Source organism: Alligator mississippiensis, chromosome 1, assembly GCF_030867095.1.
Source record: "Alligator mississippiensis isolate rAllMis1 chromosome 1, rAllMis1, whole genome shotgun sequence".
In the NCBI taxonomy this organism is placed as follows: Eukaryota; Metazoa; Chordata; order Crocodylia; family Alligatoridae; genus Alligator; species Alligator mississippiensis.
In genome coordinates this window covers 16,608,754-16,631,284 of record NC_081824.1, presented here as the reverse complement: position 1 = coordinate 16,631,284, position 22,531 = coordinate 16,608,754, and the positions used below count along the sequence as shown (strand labels likewise).

General features: G+C 41.5%; 1 protein-coding gene across 3 annotated transcripts in view; it reads left to right on the top strand.

Moving 5' to 3' along the window:
- Positions 1–22,531, top strand: part of KLHL29 (kelch like family member 29) — a 556,676-nt gene that overhangs the window by 140,825 nt on the left and 393,320 nt on the right. The window contains exon 3 of one of the 3 annotated variants that reach the window (XM_059729249.1): positions 18,884–19,060. The exons of the other annotated variants lie outside the window; for them this stretch is intronic. The gene's annotated coding sequence lies outside the window, so the exon portion shown is untranslated. The remainder of the gene's footprint in view (positions 1–18,883; positions 19,061–22,531) is intronic. 3 annotated transcript variants of the gene reach the window in all.

Here is a 22,531-nt window from a genome sequence, read left to right as displayed (position 1 = left end):
TCCCAGCCAAAGACGGCCCTGCTGGCATATGCTAGCCTAAACTAATACCCATTTCTAACCCATAGAGCTATGTTAGAATCTACCCACAATATAATAATGATAATTGAAGCTGTTGTTCCAAGTCACCTGCACTTACAATTTTCTAATGTGTCTTGAGACATTAATCTCTAGTCTTGTGCACAGCCTTTAAATCCTGCCCAGTAAAACAGTAAAGGGGCAGAAAGAGGGCACCAGTCATTCTCCCTTCCCTCCCGATTCATCATATTGCTAAGATTGAGGGAAAAATGAGGCTGGGCATCACATGGGAGAGCGATGGATGAGAGAGTGCAGGCAATCAACCCGACACGCAGTGTAACATGTCTTAACAATTGTCCGATTCATTAGACAGCGATGCTATGTCTCCAGCAGGCATCTGTAATTAAACCCTGGCAGGTTCACTTTAGAAAATGCAGACGTGCAGCATTTTCTATCAGCAGCAGCAGATCTCTGCTCTCTTGCCTGTCATATGAGCAGTGCTGGCCTGTAACCATGGGCCGCTCCTGATTTAGAGAGATGGGATAGGGTTCCACTGAATGATGATGATGAAAAATTAGTCCAGCTATTTCTTTTTGGCAAATACCCTTAAAAATTATAAACCAACCTGATGGATGCCCATGGCCACTAAATGTTTGTTACTGATTTTATTTTCCCTGGTGATCAATCTTTCACAGTCACCCAGGCCTGGCCCTTATGTCCTGCCATTGATCCTTTGATATTTTTAAGAAACCCTCAGGTCAGCTGGCAGCTGTACAGAGCAGAGTTGCCCAGGCAACTGCTGGTAGCCCTGAGGGCGGATGCTCACTCTCTACCAGTCAATGCGTGCAGATGAGACGGCTTTTCTTGAGAAGCCTGCGTGACTTCCGACCTTCGGCCAGCTCTGGAGTAACCCAGGAACTTGTGGGGCAGCGTGGTGAACAGAGGGCAAAGGAATAATCTCCACTTTTATGCTGATTCCATCTGTGCTGTTAAGCTGTGCAAACCATCCAGCAGTCTGGATCAGACCCTACGGTGGCTCTTCAGTTCTGCAGCCCGTGAGCTCACCACTTGCTTTGCATGGATATATCAATAGATGTGGGACAGGCAGATTCTGCGTGGGACCAGGTTGGCTCCAGAGTTTTTTTGTGGAGGGCAAGTTGACAGTGTTATTGTAAGATGCATCTAAGGGGAGTCTCAAAGGGACTCCCGTGTTTACCCAACTTGCTTCCAGTTTCAGCAATTCAGTGGCCCAGCATGCAAGAAACAGAGCCGCTGGAGGCAACAATGAAATGGCCTCCCACAGGGCAGCATGCTAGCACCAATCCTCTTTAACATGTATACCAGCAACCAACCCATAAAGCATAATATGAGGAGCTTTGTATATGCTGATGATCTATGCATCACGTCACAGGGGAAGGACTTTGCCACTGTCAAGAGCAGACTAGCATGCGCACTGAGTAACCTCTCAGATAATTATAAGAAAAACCAATTTTGTACCAACCCAACCAAGACACAGGTCACAGCCTTTCACCTATGCCTTAGAGAAGCCAAGCAGAAATTAGACATCAGCTGTGATGGGAACCCACTGACTAATCACCCGAACCCTATGAACTTGGGGGTTACTTTGGACCGAACACTTGCCTTCCAACCACATGTAAAGAAGATGAAAGGGAAAGTCAGTGCCCGCAACAACATACTTTGAAAGTTGGTCACCTCAAAGTGGGGAGCAAATCCAGCTACATTACGAACCACTGCTATTGCCTTGTGTTACTCCACTGAGGGTATGTGTGTCCAGTATGGGAATGATCAGTTCATACCAAGAAACGAGACCCAGTGCTAAATGACAGTTGTGAAATAACAGGATGTCTAAAGCTAACACCAGAGGATAGCCTGTACTTACTGGCGAGCATTGCACCACCTAATATCAGAAGAAAGGCAGCGAGCCAAAAAGAAAGATAACGGCAGATGGAAGACCCCAGGCAACCACTTTATGGTCACGCAGAAGTAACCAAATGGCTTAAAGTGTGAAAGAGTTTTTTTGTGACCAGTGTTGCGCCCTTGGACATGACAGCTGACAGGGCACGACTGGGGGATTATGGAAGGAAAGATTACTTGCAATCCAGTGCCCTGTAATGGAGCTGAAACGTCAGGAGGACCTTCCCCGAGGGGCTGATATAGACTGGTCAATGTGATGATGCCTGAACCTCCTGCACATGCAAACTGGAAGGTCAAACACAAACATGATCAAATGGGGCTACTCTAATAACAGGAGTACATGCGAGTGTGGTGAAGTGCAGACTGTGGAGCACCTGCTCATATGGCAGCTCCTTGATGAGACTTGTATGAAGGAGGTTCTCACTGCAGCAACAGAAAGAGCCATCTAGAAAATGAGAAGAACAAGTAGTTTATGACAAGGACAGTAGAAGAAGTGGCCCTTGCAGGTTTATATGCTGTGTAGCATTAAACCAGGGGTGTGAGAGATAAAGCCTGACCCATGGAGCCCCATCATCTGGCCTGTTGTTCCATCCAGGGATCTTGGACTAGACCAGCCCAATGCATACAGTGCATGCCCACATACTGTCAGTTTGGCACATGCACAGCATGCAAGACACAAAGCCAGTCTAGGCGCTTGCTGCACCCACAGCAGACCAGCCCTATGAGCTTGATGCAGCCTGCAGGTCTGATCCAGGGGCCCAATCTAGCCCGTGGATCAGCCCTATGCCATTCATGTGGCTTGTGGACTAGCCTTAGGTCACACTTCTTGGCGTGCTGGACCAGAGGATTTTGTCACCTCTGCATTAAACTGGGAGGGTTGATCCCATGTGGGTGTGCATGAGGGGAGAGGGAGTTAAAATAAAATTGTTTGGTTCCTCACTTGATAAGACCGAGTGGTTTCTGAGCTGGCAGGCACCAGCAGGAGTGGTAGCTAGAGTGGGACCCAGGAGTGTGTTAGCCTGATTTCTCAAGATGCTGATGCCTGTAAAATCCCGAGTCAGGGAACTGTTGCTGCTTCCACCGCTGTGAAGCAGAGTTAGTAACTGCTACTGCAGCACGTATTGCGTTATTCTCTTGTGCCAGTTTCTCTTCTGTCTTTCCTGCATGCCAGCTTTTCCTAGATGCTCTGACTTCTGCCAAATCTGCGTGGTAGTTTTCAACCACAGAACTACTATTGTTGCAAGCACCTAATGTGTTGATTTGAAGATTCCTTAAAACCTTTTGTTATTCAACAACTCATCAGTCCTCTTCATAGCTCAACTGCTGCTTTATTTGTAATCTGGTGTCTGTTTGCATATACTGAATTCATCAGTGTTTCTTTGAAAGAACTATTCATGTTCCAAAAGTAGGTGTTTGTCCTCTACTTCTTATTTATAGCATGCCAGTCACCATAGTATGCATGCAGTATGAGTAGTATGACTTGGCATGGGGAGGCTGATTCAGCAGATACATGTCTTGTGGTGGTCTCGGATGACACGTAACCATTGTATCATGTTCCACTGAACTTGGGATCACGTAATCCTAGCAGTAATCATGCACATATTGTTTCTGTTCAAGAAGCTGCTGATATATTCATGCAAAAGAGAATTCCACTTTGTAGTGACATCTTGGATCAGGTTAAGTAGCTTTTTGTTGTTGTGCCTGCATTGTAAATACATAATTCACAGCAGAGGGAAAATTACTAAAAGGGGTCCCCAATCTTTCTTCTACATGGTTGAAAATATCTTTTTTTATGTTCCAGACCTTTTCTAGAAAAGAACCATGAACTACAAAGTCAGAAAAAGGCATGCCGCATTTATAAAGCTCCTCTATTTGTAAGCTGTAGCATTGCACTACAGTGACAGCATTACTGTTCTCAGTCCTTAACCTTTCTCTTTCTTGAAGAACAAATATATGCTGTAGATTACTAGTAATGTAAGACTGGCGAAAGACTTCTAGAAATAACAGCATTGCTGCTTTTGGGAAGCCTTATTCTGAGTGGTCATAACGGATGATGAATACAATGCCGTTGAGTAATGAAATATGGGATTATCTGTCAAATGACATACTATAATTCTGGTGACAGTGAGACAGTGATGTTATTGGCGCAGATCGTAAGGAGATCCCAGCCTATAAGGAAGGAGGTAACTTTTGGTAAACTCAATATTATGAAATAAATAAATAAGGAATGCAACGTGCTATGTAATCTAAAGAATGGCTTGTGTTAAATGCAAGGTAAATAGTGTTTAATCTCCAAAAGCAGTCTATAGCATTTCCAAACCCAGGAGAAAGGACTAGGTTCAAAATCAGGCTGAATGTTTTCTTTTTTTTCATAATTTTTAGGGTTTTTTTTTAATTCTGTTATTTTTGTCAGTGGAGACACTACTTTCTGTTGGCATTGATTCACTGAGTATGTCAGCAGTAAAATGCATGAATTCTAGAGGCACAATTTGAACCAGCTGCTGCTGTTTACTAGCAAGTCTACAAGTGACCCTTAACATCTATAAATACTTTCCTGTGAATTGGAAGCAGTGAATGAACACTACGTTTTCTCTTATTCATATTTCCTTGATATCTTTCTTGCTCTGTCTTTAAAAAAAAAAAAATCTGATTCTCCCCCTTTTTGGCAATACCTAAAACACAGCGGGAACCCTATAGAGATAGGGATTAGATTTCAAATAGATGATGTAGTTAATAATTTGATAGGAGTGTACCAAATTGCTGGACTGTCTGCACCTCTTGATCTCTGCAGTGTATATTTTTTACAGTGATCAGTTCCTCAGTAAGAGTTATAGACAATAACAATACTCAAATGTTATTAAGATTCTTCAGAAGAATCACAAAAAGGTATTAGTTAGTAGCCATAGCTAGAGATATGTCTAAAGAAAGATCATGATTCTTTCCTCTTTCACCATCTGTACTCTATCGCCAACTTCTTTTTTTGGTGACTTTAGAAATTGGCATAAGCCCAAATTTTATCACAAGATAGGAAAACCAGGTGTTTTGTTGTTCCAATATGGGTTTAATGTTATAGGTTTCTGTACTGCATCTGAATTTTTTTCTTTTTCCTTTTCCTCCTACTTTTCTCCAACTTCCTACCATCTTCTCTATAATCACCTTTCAGGTATTTGAAGGCTACTACCAAATCCCCCCTGTGTCTTCTTTTTTCCAAGCTAAACAACCTTAATTCTTTCAGCTTATCCTCCTAAATCATGCTTTCCAGACCTCTAATTGTTTTTTTGTTGCAATGTGTTGAACTCTTTCCAATCTGTCCACATCCTCCTTAAAGTGTGGACCCCAAATGTGGACAACACTACTCCAGGTGAGGTCTCACCTGTGCTGAATGGAGTGGAAGAATCACTTCTCTTTTTTTGCAAGTGACATTCCTGTTAATACAGCCCATTAAACTTTTGGCCTCTTTTTTTGTACCAAGAGCTCACTGTTGATTTATAGTCTACTGTAATCCACAGGTCCTTCTCTGCAGTACTGCAGCCTAGCCAGTCATTCCCCAGTCTCTATTTGTGCATGCAATTATTCCACCCTAAGTGCGGGACTTTGCACTTGTCCTTAGTGAATTTTATCTGGTTGACTGCACTCCATTTTTTGAGTTTTCCCGGGTGATTCTAGATCCTAGTTCTGCTCTCCAAAGTGTCTGAAACTCCTTCCAGCTTGATATCATCCACAAATTTGTTAAGCATGCACTCAGTTCCATTGTTCAAATCATTTAATGAAGATGTTGAACAATATCAGGCAGAACCCTGGGAAACTCCACTTGATACCTCCTTCCAAGTAGACAATGAGCCATTGATTATTGCTTGTTGAGCATGATGACCCAACGAACTATGTATCCATCTTACAGTACTCTCATCTAGTCTGTATTTCTTTAGCTTGCTAATAGAATATCATGGGAGACAGTGTCAAAAGCCATGCTGAAGTCAAGGTATATCTCATCCTCTGCTCTTCCCCCATCTACAGAGCCTGGCACCTTCATAGAAGGAAATCAGGTTGGTCAGGCATGACTTGCTCATGATGAATTCATGCTGGCTGTTCCTGATAACCTTGTTTTCCTCTAGGTGCTTTGCAGTGGATTCCTTGAGGACCTGCTTTATGATCTTTCCAGGTATCAAGGTTGGACTGACTGGTCTGTAATTCCTTTGACTCTTCTTCTTCCCATTCTTAAAGATGGGTACTTATATTTGCCCTTTTCCAGTCATCTGGGATCTCAACTGATCTCAATGAATTCTCAAAAGAGGATAGCTAATGGTTCTGTAATTACCTCAGTACCCGAGGCTGCATTTCTTTCAGTACCCTAGGCTGCATCCTGTCTGGCCCTGCTGATCTGAGTGCATATAGGTTCTCTAAGTAATGTCCAACACAGTCTGCCACTGCTCTCAGCTGTTTGACTCCTTCCCTATATTTACTGCCAACCATGCTTGTCATCTGGTAGTTGCCTGCATTTGTGAAGACTGATGTAAAAAAGGCATAAAATAGTTCAGCCTTCTCCGCGTTTTCCATGCCTAGATTGCCTTCTGCATGCCATCCGAGACTTATGGTTTTGTTGGTCTTCCTTTCACTCTTGTTATATTTGTAGAATCCCTTTTTATTGCCTTTTATGTCCCCTGCGTCTCAAACTGTTCCTGAGCCTTCCTAATTGTCTCCTTGCATGTCCATGTGATTCTCTGATACTCTCCCCAGCTGCCAGACCAAAATCCAGCTATTCAGGCTCCCCTTACCACTACAAAACTTGCAATAAAAGTAAAATCATAAGGGTGAGCAATACTGCCTTTATTGTAAAGCAGAATAACTAATACACATAAGATGCAGATGAATATGCAAAACAGCTCAGATTAATGCTGAACCCTGTCAAAGATGTCACATTGTGAAACTTTTTCTGCTCCAGTATGTCCCCCTTTTCTCCTGGTTGTCTCCCACCCAGTCATTCTTACAGACTTTGCACTGGGCATCTGTGCAAGGAAATTTCTTTGCATTTAACATCCTCTTATAGTTCTTGGTTGCATTTTTGAAAGGATGACATCTGCAACCAGCTTTAACTCCTACGAGCTTCTATAATGATCCTATTGAATATGGTAAGGATTAGGCCCTTAGTGAATAATAACCCACTATATTAAAAAGGAATCCTTTCAAAGACGCCTTCAAAGTTATCCAAGTGAGAAATTCTCCTTATCTTTAGCAGTTATGCCTAGGACATAAGTCCTAGAGTTTCCTCTTGAGATGACCTTTGTGATGGTGTCATGAATAAACATTGGCCTCCTGAAGCTCTGGAAGGTACCAATTAGTACTCTGTATTGTTTAAAATAGGAAATTAATTTTAGGTAGTTTTGTCTAAATGGCTAAGCTGTGTTTTTTACCTGCAATTTAAAAAAAATATATCCAACTGTTGTTGAAAGGAAAGATGATAATTATACAGCAAAATTGTTTCTATTCTCTTCTTGAAAGACAAATCCAGCATAGGGCAGATGGGAATCTGTAAATCTATATATAGTGTTTCAGACTATCTGTCCTACCCAATGTATCAATGTAAGGTACTTTACTTTCCACCCCCCAATTTCACTATATTTGCTTCCTGGGCTGCATTGCTTTTTGATAGGTCAGTCCACTTTTATTCTGTTAGATTAATCCTGGAGGGTTTTCTGTTTTTGGGGGGGGTTTTTGGAAGTGGCGTGCTTTTTATTCCTTATGTTGTTATCACAGCAGGGAGGAAGAGGAAATGTGCAGTGATTGAAGAATGTTAACTTTTATGTATGCCACACATGAAGTTAGGGATCTCATGGGATTTGTTTGTGTTCTTGTATATGTGGGGATGAACATCTGTGGAATGACAGCCTAACAACTTCCTACTGACATTATAAAGGAGCCATAATAGTACTATACCTTTTTTTAAAAATGGCGTTTTTGTGGTTAACTCTTTCAGCTTACAGGTGATTTAAGTCATCTTCACACTTTCAAGCAATACGTTTCTAGTTGCCTGGGAGTTGATTAGACCTTGAAATTAAAACCAATAATGTCAGAGTGCTAAGCCTTGATCTAGGGGGAGCATGCATTTTGATTTGCGCTCTTCTTCAATCTATATTAACTTTCTTTTTGCTGCATGATTGTTTTTATTCTTCTTCACCCTTCTAATCTATTCCTTTATGTTCTATTTGCTATTCTTCTGCAGTAAGAACATTGCATTTAGTGTAATTGACAATTATATCTCCACAGCCTGGAGAAGTGAAGTTGAATATACCCTTGTGTTTTGCGTCTGATAGGTGTAGATGGAAGCTTTGAAGACCTGTAGAGATATTAAATTCTTTGCAAAACATTTTGAGACAAAGAGCCAAATTAACAGGAACATGAAGTTGCAAGAGATTTTGTAGGCCCTTCTCCATCAGTGAGTGCAGTCCCTTGCTCTTACAGACAGTCACATCCTTATCATTCCTTTCCTAAACTGCTCAAGAACCATCTTAAACCAGTTTAACCAGGCCACATTGGGTCAAAAACCACGGTGTGAACTGGCCATGATTAAAACTGCCTTTGAAAATTTGGAAGAAGTTTCTTAGGACACCCAAGCAGAGAGGATCTAACCCCACCCCCCAAATGAATTTTAAAGGCCTGATCAACTCCCTAATGGTTAAAGTATCTAAGGCTCTTACCCAGTAATTTCTGCACTGAGTCCATAACTCCTGTTTTGAGTTATAGCAGATTATTTTTAAAAAGTATTTAGTATTAATTTCAGTGATGGAGAACCCACCACATCTGTAAGGTGTTTCGGTAGTCAGTGGCAATCAGTGTAAACCAGGGGTGTCCAACCTTTTTGAATGTGGGGCCAGATCATGACCTTTTTATCTCCCAGTGGGCTGGCGAGCTACATTCAAAGACCTCACAAGAAGCATTATCACATCACGCCCCCCCCCCCCCCCCCGAAACAAAAGTACAGTGTTTACTTTCATTTCCCGTCTCAGCACCTCAGGCCTCAGAAAACAGCTTGGAGGGCCGCATGGTGGCCCGTGGGCCGTATGTTGGACAAGCCTGTTGTAAACATTTGTACCTTAGTTCTAGTTTCAGTTTATCTATCTTCACCTTCCAGCTCTTGAATTACTGAACCTTTAAAAAAACAACACATCTACTCTCATGAAGTCCTTGCCTATGTCAGTACATAGAGAGCATGATCCCTTAACTTTCTTATGGATACGCTACCTAGGTTGAGCTTAAATTTCTCACTTCAAGGTTCTTATATTTTTTTTTAAATAAACCCTTTCATTTTTTAATATTGTTTTCAAAGTGTGGACCTCTATACAGGGCATAGTATACCAGTCCTGACTTCACTGATTCCTCCATCCAACTTGTATTTGGTGATATTCCCAGCCAGTATAATAGGAATCACATTCATTCTTAGAGCTACAGCATTGCACTGGGACCTGATGTTCAATTGGTTATCTACTATAGCCCCTTCTTAAGAATGGGTCATTGATTCCCCGCTTCTCCCCCGCAATCCTGTTGTCAGGAAAAAAGTGGCTTACACGTTAGAAATCTTCTCCCTTCCTGGCTTAATTTAGTATTGATTAACATTACCTTCCAAGCTCTTAAGCTCCATCAGACAAATACGGAGTTAGAAACTTTGAATACCATCCTCCAAGTAAATGCTATGGTATCTAAAGTTATTAATTTTTATATTAGGCTTTTCAGCTCCTGAGTGTAGGAACTTTGTGAATGTGCTAAAAAATCTTAAATAATTTGTATTTGAGGAAGTGGCGGAATAGATATTCCTTTTTAGTAAATCCAAGTTGCAACATGATAAAGTAAAAACCCACATTTTAAAGCCTAGTAGTCCACAACCTAGATTAAGTCTTAAAAAAAAAAAAAAAAAAGACTGAATTTTAAACCAGTAAACATATGCATTTCACATAGTGAAAAATCCCACTGCACTTTGATTCCTCTCTGTACAACTTAGGCAGGGGCGGTCAACCATTTCAGGCGGAGGGCCACTTACTGAGTTTTGGCAAGGCATTGAGGGCTGCATGACAGGCAGCCAGAGGAAGATAAATATTAATTTTGTAAATTTTTTAGGGACCCTGCAGGCCAGATAGAATGGCCTAGCGGGCCACATCCAACCCACGGGCTGCATTTTGCCCGCCCCTGACTTAGAGAGAGGTAGTTAGCTATGTTAGTCTGAAGTCAGGCAGAAGGCAGGGTAGATTTGTACTTTATGGACCAATTAAATCAGAGATACAAAAACTTTCATAAGCAGCAGCTTATTCATTAGATGCTACGAAGTGACTGCAGAAAGCAAAACTTTTAAATAGCAGTGATTCGAATACAACACATAGGAAAGGGGGAGGAGAAAAGAAGGGGGACAGCTGGGATTAGTAAAGTGGATAGGAGAGAGAAAAGCAAAGCAGTTAACCCACTGAGGGACATGGGTTATAAAAGAAGAGATAAGGATCCGTAGCATCTGAGACCATACTTAGCACAATGCAGTGTGGATGGTTTCTTGTTCCTCAGTTTCCTGCTTAAGTCCTGCTTAAGAACAGCCCCTCTGAGCTCAGTAACAGGCTATTCAGGGAGGTTCATGTATTCTGCCACAGGCTTGGGTGTTTTTCTCGAATTGATGTCAGATTGGTGCTCACTGATTCTTTCACATAGACATTGCCCCATCTGTCCTATGCAGATAGCAGAGGGGCACTGTAAGCAAGTGATGGCATATATGACATTGGTAGAGGTGAGTGAACCTTGAATGTTATAATCCATGTTATTTGATCCAGGCCAATGTTCTGTGTGTTGATGAGGGAAGACAGTTGGCATCTGGGTCCAGATCAAGGTCTGCTGCCTTGGTGAGAGTAGAAGCTAGGTTTGTTGCTGGAGAGATGCTGTTTGAGGTTGGAGGACTGTGTGCAGACAGGGCCGGTTGGTCCCCCATGGCTACCTTGAGATGGTCATCATTTCCAGGAGTGGTTGAAGGTCATTAATGATGTTTCTAAAGTGTTGAAGCTGGAGGCTGTAAGCGATAGCCAAAGGGATTCTGTTGTCCTAATCTTGGGGTTGGTATTGTCCCAAGTCGGAGCAGAGTTTGATCTGGCTCTGTGCAGTTTATAATCAGCTAAATGATGAAATGCGGGTAACTCAGAGGTAGGGCATGGAAGTATTTGAACAGCACCCAGCATTGCTGTGATTGTGTAGGACAGACGCTGAAAAAACACCACATCTAATTGAAACTCTGTAGAGAACGTAGGTGGGCAGAATGTTATTATCTGAATTGAAATTTAGCCAAGATACCTAGGGTTAGCACTCCTACTCCTGGGATAAGTGCCAGCAATCTGACCATAGTGTTCAGGATCTCTGTTTTACAACTCATCTGAAAATAGTCATAAAAACTACTTCAGCTGTAGGCATATAACAGTAACCATATGAAATAAATAACTTCAGTTTAATGGTGCCTACCTTCCTTTGTAAATTGCTTTAAGATCTACTGTCCTATATAAGAGCTGGTTGTTACTGAGGTTGTATGTAATGCACCTTAATGAAATTTAAGAAGTTAAATACGCAGGAACACAGGCTTCGAAAGGGCCTCCTGGGTCATTGAGGCCAGCCCCTTGCTAACGTGGGAAACCAAGTTAGATAATCACATTTATAAATGTATCAGGCTCCATTTTAAGATTAGAAAAGTTGTTTGGTCCTTGCTGTTCCTATTAAAAAGCTGTTGGAGAGCCTCACCTCTCTGATGGTTGGAAAAATGTCTTTAATTTCCAGTGTAGGTTTTATTTGTGGCTGTTTCATATCCATTTTTTCCTTTGCCAACATTTTTCCTTTAACATTTCTTGTGCACCTGAGTATTGTATTGCCTATGTTCAAATACATTATTTTCATCAATCCTATCAGAAAGGGCTGTGTTTTATTGAGGACCTCTTATTGGATTTAAGCCTGTAGTGAAAACTTACACCACTGTCAGAAACTCCTCAAACTGGGCTTTGTAGTACAGAACTTAACCAAACTTTTCTCAGAGTTGGAGCTGCTCTAAATCCAAGTACAGTGATAGTTTTGATTTGTTCTCCTTACACACATGCTCTGACTGCTTTGATTGGCAAGAGCTAGGGACTGGACCTGATTTATGATTTTGCTCTTGGCGTTGGAGTATGCCCTTCCTGATGCTGTTGCCTCTGACAACTGGGTGTTGTTTTGTGATGTTCAGGAAGACAAATGTCTGTTTTACTTTGTGCTTTATCAACTGGCATTACCTAAACACTTGACCTGAAGGCAAACTGTACTTGCAGTAGGGGGTGTTTTCTTTGCTTTGGTTTAGCAGTAAGCATCTGCTTAGCAAGTCTTGTCAGGTTCTTCTTATCCAGGTTGTTTAACAAAACACTCAGCTGAAACACACACTGACCCAGAGAAGGACCTCTGAACCAATATGCAGTGGCCTATGAACACCAGGTTACTTCTGCAGTAGAACAAGCAGGCTGTTTGGACTCTTACCTTTGAAAATTAAATTATGTAAGTGCACCAGGAATACGAAGTAAGCTCTGATTTGTGTCCCTTTACAGCATCTGATGAAGTACTCCCTCGGCTTATGAAAGCTTATGCTATACATCTCTGATGTAGTCTATAAAGGTGCAAATCTATTCTGCCCTTCTGCCTTACTTCAGACTAACACGGCTATCTACCTCTTTGTTTTATAATGAACACAAATTAGATCCAGTCATGGGGACAGGAGTAGGCCTTGCAAAGTTCATGTCCTATACATAAGGTTATAGTCATCCCTGATTCAGTGATTAGATAAATTTAAGTACCTGACTTTTGTTTGTACAGCCCCAAAGTTTTATTACACAGTTGCACTAGAAGATCATTTAAAAAATATTCCTAGTTTTAGCTATTCCTTAGCTGGTAATTTTGTGTCCTTTTCTTGGCTCCAACAATTTCCCTAGCCATTCAGATAAAATACTAAAAAGATCACTTAAGCTCTTTTTCCCCCTCCCCATAACACTTAGCCTGTCTATCTCATTATAGCAAAATATTGCATTTTAGATGCCAAGCATTAAAACCTGCTTTCTAAAAATGGTAACTGTATTTAATAACTAATTACTCTAATGATCCTACAGAAGTGCTTGAGACCTGTTTTAGTAGTGGTGTCAATTACAACCATCTGCACAATGAATAAAGGAACCATGGCCCAGCTGTAGAGTTGAAACATGTTGGCATTTTCCTAGGGGCGGCCATATGGTACTTAAGAAAAGCGAATTGTTCACACTGCAAACTGCTCTGCTCCTGATGAATGATAACGTTTTGTTCTGAAAAACAGTTCCACAAACACGAGGAGTATTTTTAAATGCTGGAAGTGTTTCTGTAGGAGCCGGGTTGTAAATGGGAAAGTCCTTTGGTGGCGGGAGGCCGGGGGGTGGGAGCAAAATAGGAAGCACTTCTTTTGTCTAAGGACATTCCAGCACAGCTTTTCTGATTTATTAACAGCAATGTCAGAGGGTGTGTGTGTGTGTGTGTGTGAGTGTGTGTGTGTGTGCGCGCACGCATATGCATATGTGGCCCTGAATGTGTAAATTTTCTTTATTTTGGTACGGGAAGGAGATAATTAGAAATGTAACTCTCATTTGCCATAAGCATGCCTGTGCTTGAAGCTGGGACGAGCTTTAAAACAGCGAAGCTGAAGCTGTGTAGAATTAATAATACTTTGCCTTGCGTATGTACAGAAATATGTGCACCATCTAACAAAAGCTGTGGAGTTGTTTGGTAACTCCAGTAATTACGTGACACCCAGGACCCAGGCATGCTGCCTGAGAGCAGGCTTTATTTTCTTGGTGTTGTAATCACCTAAATTAGTCAGAGGTTCAAAAGGTCTCATGAAAGGAGTTGGTATTAAATCAACTAGAAAATTTTCCTCAATCCTCTCCCTTGGAAAATAAAATGATTTTTCTCCCCTCTGAGAAAATGGATGCCTCAAGGATCTAGTAATGACATTCAAAACCTTTTACCCCCAGGTTACTGGTTTGAAATTTGAATCGAATTAACAGTGAGAAAAGGCTCTTGCCATTTCATGGTTGATAAAGTAACCACTCAGATGCCATGAAATGGGTTTTGTCTTAAGTTCAGTTTCTGGTATCTGTTGTACAGAAATAACTATCATTAGTGACCTGAATTCACAGAAGTTTAGGGCTGGAAGGGACCTCGTGAGATCATCAGGTCCAGCCCCTCTGCTCTGGGCAGGAAAGACTGCTGGAGTCAAATAACCCCAGCAAGGTGTGAGTCCAGGCTCTTTTTGAAGATCGCCAGGGTAGGTGCTTAGTGCTTAGTGATCCTAAATCTCAGAGATTACTTATTTCTATATTTCAAACATGATCAAGAATCTTATGTAAGTTTGACTTGCTTTTTGGATGGTTGAAAATACTTGAGTCCTAGAGTCTTCCATCTTGCATGATGCTTTAGGCAGCTTTGCTGAATATTGCCCTGTTTCTTTGTCCACAAATATAGATGGAGCAAGAAAGGACTGGTGCTGGAGGAGTGCCATGGGCAAAGGGGTACTTCATTGTCATATGTTCCTCAATCCCTCAGATTTTGCAAGCACTGAAGCCACTTAGAACAACTTAACATATCTTGCTATAGTTTGTTAAAATATCTTCTGTGCAAACGTTTGTCCATGTAGGGCTTTGTAGTTCTTGGTGCAGTGCACACCGGGGCTATTTGCAAATTCACAGCAGACACGGCAGGGATACAACTCGAGTCCTGTGCTTTTGAAGCAGGAAAATCTGTCACCTGTACTAATGGAAACTCTCTCTTAGCTATTTAGCAGTACAGGTTCTGTACAGCTAAAACTATTAATACTATGATACCCCAGATAATATTGCAGATGGCCTTGCTAATACCAGAGAACTGAATGTACATGAGTTAGCACTAGCAAAAAATGCTTATTGTCAGTTGAGATGTTGTTTGTTATAGAGGCAGGCTCTATCACCAGTGATATATGTTTTTACCTGAATCTCTACAAATAATTTTTCTTAACTGTAGATACTACCATTGGTTATATCTATACAAACAAACAAATCATTGCATGGTGCAAAAGCAGCGCTGAGCCTGTGAAACACAGGGGACTGTGATCTAAGACGCGTTGGCCCATTAATTACGGCATATTGCTCTCACAATCCTTCTTGATATTTAATCTGTTACAGCAGCACGGTTTGCAGCAAACCTTCCTTACTTTTAATTAATAGTACTCATTGGTTTTTGCAGTAATTTTAGTCTAAACTTCCTCCCCCCCAATAAATAAATAAATAAATAAATCCCCTGTCTCTATCCAATTGAAAAGGAAAACATTCTAATTTGGGAAGAAATTCAACAAATATGAAAAAATTATACTGCCTTTTACTGTGGGTTATTCATAAAGAGATGCAAGATTCTTGCATTGTTAATCAAACATGCAAGGCAGGATTAGGTAAACACCACGTGATAATTGCTCAGCCTTTTAGTTTACAAATATAAACTCCTTCGGGCAGAGATCGTATCTACTTTAATAACCCATAAGAATGCCAGTGGTGTATAAATAATGTGCGTTTTGTGAATGGGAAGATAGAAGAGGGAGGTCACACTTTGTACAAGAACATGAGAGGATGAATAGGAAGGAGATGCAAAGTGTCTATAACAAGGGAAGTTTGGGATGAAACAAGGGACGGAGGGGACCAGGAGGAAGGAACGGGATGGGTAATGTAAAGTGGAGTTGTGTGGCACCTCGAAGGTGAGACCTTGAAGCTTGTAAATGTTACTTCCCAGGCATGTGTCAGACGGCGTGTTGTAAAATTCGACAGTGTTGTTTTTTGAAGGCAGTAAGTTAAAACAACAACAATGAACTACAGATTCTCTCAGCATGGGCGCCTGGGCATGCAGGTAGCCTAGGGTGCTTTCTCAAAAGGCAATCTGTACAGAGCAGATTAAAGAGAAATCTAGAGGCGATTAGCCTAGACAATGGCTGAATTTAAGAAAAATGTTCTGAAGGACCCAGCCCAGGGTTGCTGGTTCAGTGTTTGGCCCCCCACCCCTCCAGATTCCTTTAATTAGAGAAGAATTTCCCTTTCCGTTACTATGCTTTTCAAAAGTAAGTTTCATAACCCTCTGGGTCATGGGGTTAAGCCACCCAACATACCCTAAAAGCTCAAAAACCAGAAGGCAAAAGAAAAGAACCCACTGATAAGACTCGATCACTTGATACTGGAAACCAGCTCACTGCTGAGCACTATGTAGGTCGTCTTGACCCTGCTACTAAGAAAACCTGCCCAATATTCACAAAATAGCCTGCCTAAAATCCAGTTACTTTTCTTTCATCTACTAAAATGTTTTCAGTTCATGATCATTAATAGGCTTTTTTTTTAAGCAGAGAAAGAGTGTGCAAGAGAGCGAGAGTGCCCTTGTAGGGATTGTCTTTGCCATCTTTATCATTGTGAAGTGCCAGGTTACCTCTCCCAAATAGTAGTCTATCATTTGCCCTTTCTTTAAGGTTTGATGGATAAGAACTTGCAAAAATCATTCAGTAGAACTGGGAGTAAAACCCAGATATTTGATATAATGGACCCATGTCTCATCCAATTTGCCATAGTACTTTTCAAAAGGAACGTACTAAGTATTTGTGTAATCCACAGTTACACAGCTTCACCCTTCATCATGCTTGGAGAGAATAGACCAAATAGGGGGCTTACTTGGATTGTCGCTATATCCAGTCACGTTGTTCTTGAGCGCCAGTGGCAGAGACTCAGCCTTTTAGATCCCGAGTTCCTAGTTTCAGTCCCACAAAAGATGCGAACAGAAACACTGTTACCCTTGGCTAAGCAGTCAAGTCAGTTGTAACGAGTAGACCTAACTGCTCAGAGCTAGCAGTCCTGATGCCCAGTGCTCCATTACTGTCCCACAAACCCTGTCACCGCCTGGCAATGTCTGTAGATATTCCTCTTTGTGCATTTAATATCAACTCCCCAATGCCTAATACTTATAGTACATTTTCTTATTTCTATATGGTTGGAGGATATTTATATGAATGATGCCAGAATTGGTGATAGAAGGGACACTGGTCAGAATTTGATTCCCAAATTTAGATTTAGTTTTAAACTTGATAATAACAAATATTGTAATGAAACTATTTTTAAAAAAAAATCAATGAAAAGTATTTTGCAAGGATTTGCTCTCTCTGGGTAAGAAGCTTTTATTTTCTGGGTTTTTACATTTAGTAAGCAAAATATCTATATTTTTTTTCAATTCAGAAACCTCTGCTGTGCTGTGGTTACATTCAGTTGTGATCATCAGTTGTGGGGCTCTGCCAGTGCAGAAAACCTAAAAAATTAAACTAACTATGAACAGAGGTAAAACAGACTAGCTTTTTTTATAGAATCATAGAAAATGAGGGTTGAAGAAAACTCAGGAGGTCATCTAGTCCAACCCCCTGCTCAAAGCAGGACCATCCCCAGCATTCACATTCTTAGCAGAGAAGTGGGCACAAAGCAAACATAAGTGATCATAGACAATGCACAGGTGGGGCACGGAGGAGGCACATGCCCCCCCTGAGACTGGCTGTCACTGAAGCCACCGCCGACTTCTGTGGTCGGTCACCCCCTCCCTCCCCCCCCCCCCCAGCCCCGCATTGCTGCTGACATGGCTGCTGGCATCTGCCGCGGTCCCCACTTTTCACACCCTCCCTCCCAAATCTGTGGGCGGTCACCACTCCCCCGCCTCCCCCCACATTGCTGTCGACATGGCTGCTGGCATCTGCAGGCAGTCCCCACTCACCACCCCTTACCCCACCCCGCCACTGGCGTCTGCCGGCTCACCGACACCGATGCTGGCATCTGCAGGTGGTCCTGCTCACCAGCATGGTGCCCCTTAGTCTCTGGAGGCACCAGTCGTTCATGGAAGTGATGACCGTTGGTAGTGCAAAGAATTAAAAGAAAGCTTCAGTAATCAGGTGATGATACTAATGCATGTAAATAAGATTATTAGATCTGGTACTATCCCTCTTTGTTGTCATGATGCATTACTAAAACAAATGCTACCTGCCCAATGCATGAAACTCATGTCAGCCTCGGGCCTAATGTTTATACTAACTTCATTTCAAAACTGATACAAAGATAACACCGTTGCCAAAGCAGGAAGTGTATAATATTTTAAACACTTTCACCAGATGCAATGAATTATTCCGATTTACAAACATTCCCACTGATACAAAATGACAAACAAACTGCTTGTCATCTCAGAAGAGACTAGGGCTAGGTTCTTCTCTGGAGCAAACTTGCTTAGAGGTTCTTCTGCTACCACAGAAAATGAAAACTGACAGAAGTGAATTGAAGACACAGAGAGTACTCCCTGTATTTTTTTTGAGTGTTTTAATCTGTATTCTCCTTTGCTTTTCCCTGGTATGCAAAAATGTAGGAAAACATTGGAATAATTACTGCTCTGTTGACAAGAGTATAGTTTAGCCGGCCTGTGTTTTTCATTATGAGATGGTTACTTACACTTGAAGAGTCAGGACCTCTGTAGTGCATGGATAAAACTGCTGCGCAGGTGGATTTGCTGCCATTGGTTGGCAGTAAAGAGATGAATGTGCATATTTTTTTTACAGCAAGATAAAACATAGCTTCTGTGGAAGAAGCCAGTATCACATAGTTCCCTTCAAGATTCAGTACTGATAAAGCAAGCTGCTTTCACTGAAGTTGACTTCTTACATAGCCAGTACGCAACACCATGCCAACTCTCTACTTCATCTTTTTACCCAATACTACGCTTACCTCTGGGCCCCATGCTGTCACATCCCATATGTCTTAGTTTCCAGTGTAATTTAAAGGAGAGCTGCAGACAGGGGATCTGTAGTCTGTCACTTCTAGAGCTCTCTGGCACTGTTGTGTTATCTTTTATCCAGGAAGATCCCAGAGCACTTCACAAACCCTGCAGAGGAGTCCCTTCATCCACTACAGAGACGCAGAGAGTTGTGAGGTAGAACACGGCTGCTATTCCAGAGCACGCAGCAATGTTACATGACTTTGGGACAGAGAGTGAAGAACACTGCATCCATTTGAAACAACAGAGGGAGATTTAGGTAGGCAGAATATAATTAACAAAATCAAAGTTGTCTTAGCAGAAGGGTAATGCCATTATTTTTAAGGGTCAGGACACAGGGCTATGGGGCCTCTAATGACCAGAGGGGTGTTAATCTCATCTGGCCTTGTAGGCCGGATGAGTAGCACAGGGCTGGTCAATGGGCTGGATCAAGACCATGGACCCCCTGCCCCACCCATATGCTTGATCCAGCATGGGCAGTACACTCCTGGGCCAGGCCAGGATGCTGGGCCGAGCAGATGCTGTGTGGCACAGCCCAGGACCTGGCCCAATGAGTGCCATGTGTGATGCAGCCTGAGATCCAGCCTAAACAGACAGGGCAGGTAGCGCAACCTAGGACCCGACCCCAGCAAGTGCTGCAAGTAGTAGAGACCGGGACTTGGCCCCAGCTATCATAGTAATCCCAGGAACTGCATGTAGGGCCAAGCTGGTGCAGTGTGTAGGTCAATGGGAGGCTGGATTATGGGGTTGTGCAGACTGAATCTGGCTTGCAGGCCATATGTTTGCCACTTTTGAATTATTATTTTTTTTTACTAGTATCTCTTAATTGTATTAATAGTAATTATAATAATTATAATAATGATTTGGTCTTCAAGTAAACTCTAGGACACCTTGCTGTACATCAGGATCATACAATGCCTAGCACTGTGCAAACACCAAATACAGAACACAGTCTCTGCTCCAAGGAGCTTCCCGTGTAAACATAAGACAAGAGAGAACAGGTAGCAAACACAGACAGGGGAATACCAATTAAAAATAAGCTTACAATTGCTCATCCTAAGAAGCAGGGAGCAGAGCACATCATTGTCAAATGGTCATATATGTGGAAGCTGTTGTCAGGATGCTGGTTCATATTACAACAAAAGGGAATTTTTTTTCAAAGAACATTTTGAAAGGGATGACCTTTGCAGGCATTTACATGGAGTACCATGTGTTGGGGGCAGTGCAGGGAAACAGCACAACAATACTGCCATAACAAACGTCAGATTCATCAACTGTCCCAACACTGAACGACTACTCCATTTCTTCCTGCAATTCCAGCAGGTGTACTTTGGATACTCGTTGACTGCAAATCTACTTCAAGACATATGATGCATCTTGTAGATTGTGAGTCATACCTCCCACACTTCACTGGACTCAATGTTATTGGCTCCATTTCAATGTTTGCTTAAGGGAGGTAATGGCAGGTCTCTTTGAGTATCTAATAATGAACAAAATTGTAGTCACGGCAGCCATCGTGGAATCCAATATGGCTACAATGACGGAAATGTTATGATTGATCTCCTCAGCTAATAGAAGTTGGTTTTGTCATTGGAATTAATTTTCTAACCCCGCTGGGGGTTGAAATATTGACCTAAATGTGAATTTACGATAGCCATCTTGGATTCCAGTATTGTGGCTACACGTACTACTTGCCAGATTGGGAACATGACTTTTCTGACACGGGTAGGCCACCTCTACCTGAAACGCGCTGTGTCTGCTTGTGATAATGAGTTGCCTACAGCAACAAAATCTAGGGACCTTGTTGGTGAATTTATATCCTACTATTCTAGCACTTGACCTTGATAAGTTCTGTGTTCACAGTGACTACAGTCACAGTGCCACAACTGTATCCAACAGTGGTGTAGGAGAGAGCTGCTGTAGTGTTACTTTCCTAAATGAGCCAAGTTGCATGCATTTTTATCCCGAAGAACATAAACAGCTAAAAATTGATGTGCATACATTAGAACTGTTTCCCAGCCCTTCTCCTACCCACAGTTTCACAAGTACTAACTGAGAAGGTATAAAAATAATTTGAAAAGAAGAAACCAAAAATCATTTTCAGCAGATCAGAAATAGCTGCATCACTTTTGTAGCATGAGGGTGAAATATATGTCAGTGACAATGCAGTATGAGAACTTTTTTTAATGCACTTAAGGAGGAAATATGAGAGATACTGGCCTATTATAGAATACACTTGTTATAAATAAGTTCCATCCAGGCTCCATAAGCCTAGCCAAAGACCTCCCCTGCCATTCTCTCTAATTTTTGCTAAGCAAAATCAATTTGGCCTAAAAATTGCCAGAAGTAATGTTCAAAATAAAAAGATTCAAACTGTTTTTGATACTCTGGTCACAGCAGAAGGGATAACATGGGCTTAAAGGTTTTTTTGCTTCTTTATGTGGCTGCTTGTTCAGATTTAACTTTACACAAACATCACCTAAAAGGGTTTTTATCCAAAGCTTTGAGTATCCTTGATGTACATTTAAATACACAAGACTATTGAACAGAGAGAATAAAAAAAGTTGATGATTTTATGATCATCTGAAAAAGAAACCTGAAAGTGCATTTTTGTGTACAGAATATGTTTCAGACTTATCTAACATTAAAAATGAAGGCCAGGTTGTTGAAAACTTGATGGCTGGAGAGCTAGTGCAATAGTAAGCTAGAAAGCAGCTATTTAAATTTTAGCTAAATTATTTAAAGCTTTTTGTTCCTTCTATTTATGTTTGTTGCCTAACTAGGAGCTGGTTGCCACACAGGCTCACGCTGATTCAGTTAAATAGATTTCGTAAAATCAGTTTAGTAATTTTGATGCAAGATGGTGCTTAGATAGTCTTGGCTCAGAATGAATGTAGCTAAATTTGAATTAGGAAAAAGCCATTCCTAAATCAGCTTTAGTAACTTGTTCCAAAATAAGTATATCCACCCAGACGCACACTGAAATACTATAACTAGATTTTAATTCTTTTGTTGTTTTGTGGCAAGTCTATGTAAAGACCAGCTGACTAAGGGAAACCTTTGTTAAAGGCTCAAAGCTTCATACATTCGGTTACAACATTAGGCACTCATAAGAAGCTCAGATAAAGCTGTCTTAGATCAATAGATCTCCAACAAAACCAACTTTGTTGATATGGCTAAGTTAAAAAGAACCAGCAGAAAAACAAATTTCAGGCCTCCTAGTTTTTAAATACTACATTAAACAAATCCTTTTTTCAGGTCATCCTCGTGCGAAAGGGAGAGTCAAAGTGAAGAAAGTCTTGAGGCCTGAATTTTAAAGGTTTTTCTTGTGACTCAGGTTTTGGGGTGGGTTTTTTCTGTTTTCATCAGTGAAAGCTCTTGCTTGGAAAAGCTATGCTTGATGGCCAAGGTAAAACAGCTTTTGCTTTTCATTTTTGCTAGCAGCCGTTAGTCCCTGCCTCCACAAATTCTTTCTGTCAGCCTCTGGAACGGGAAGGTGAATGAATGCCTCAGGTCCTTCTGTATTGGGTAGAAATTGCTACCACCTAAGACCCTTTGTTCTGGTTTCTCTTCAAGGTGAGAATTATTTGCCACTCCCAACGAAGCTAGTCAAAGTAGTTGTTGAAACCCTCCACATATCGGAACGTGTACCCTACCGCTACGCTAGGGGAGTACATCAAGGTCTCGGTGGACAACTGTTCACCAGTTCACCTGGTTTTCCAATGGGAAA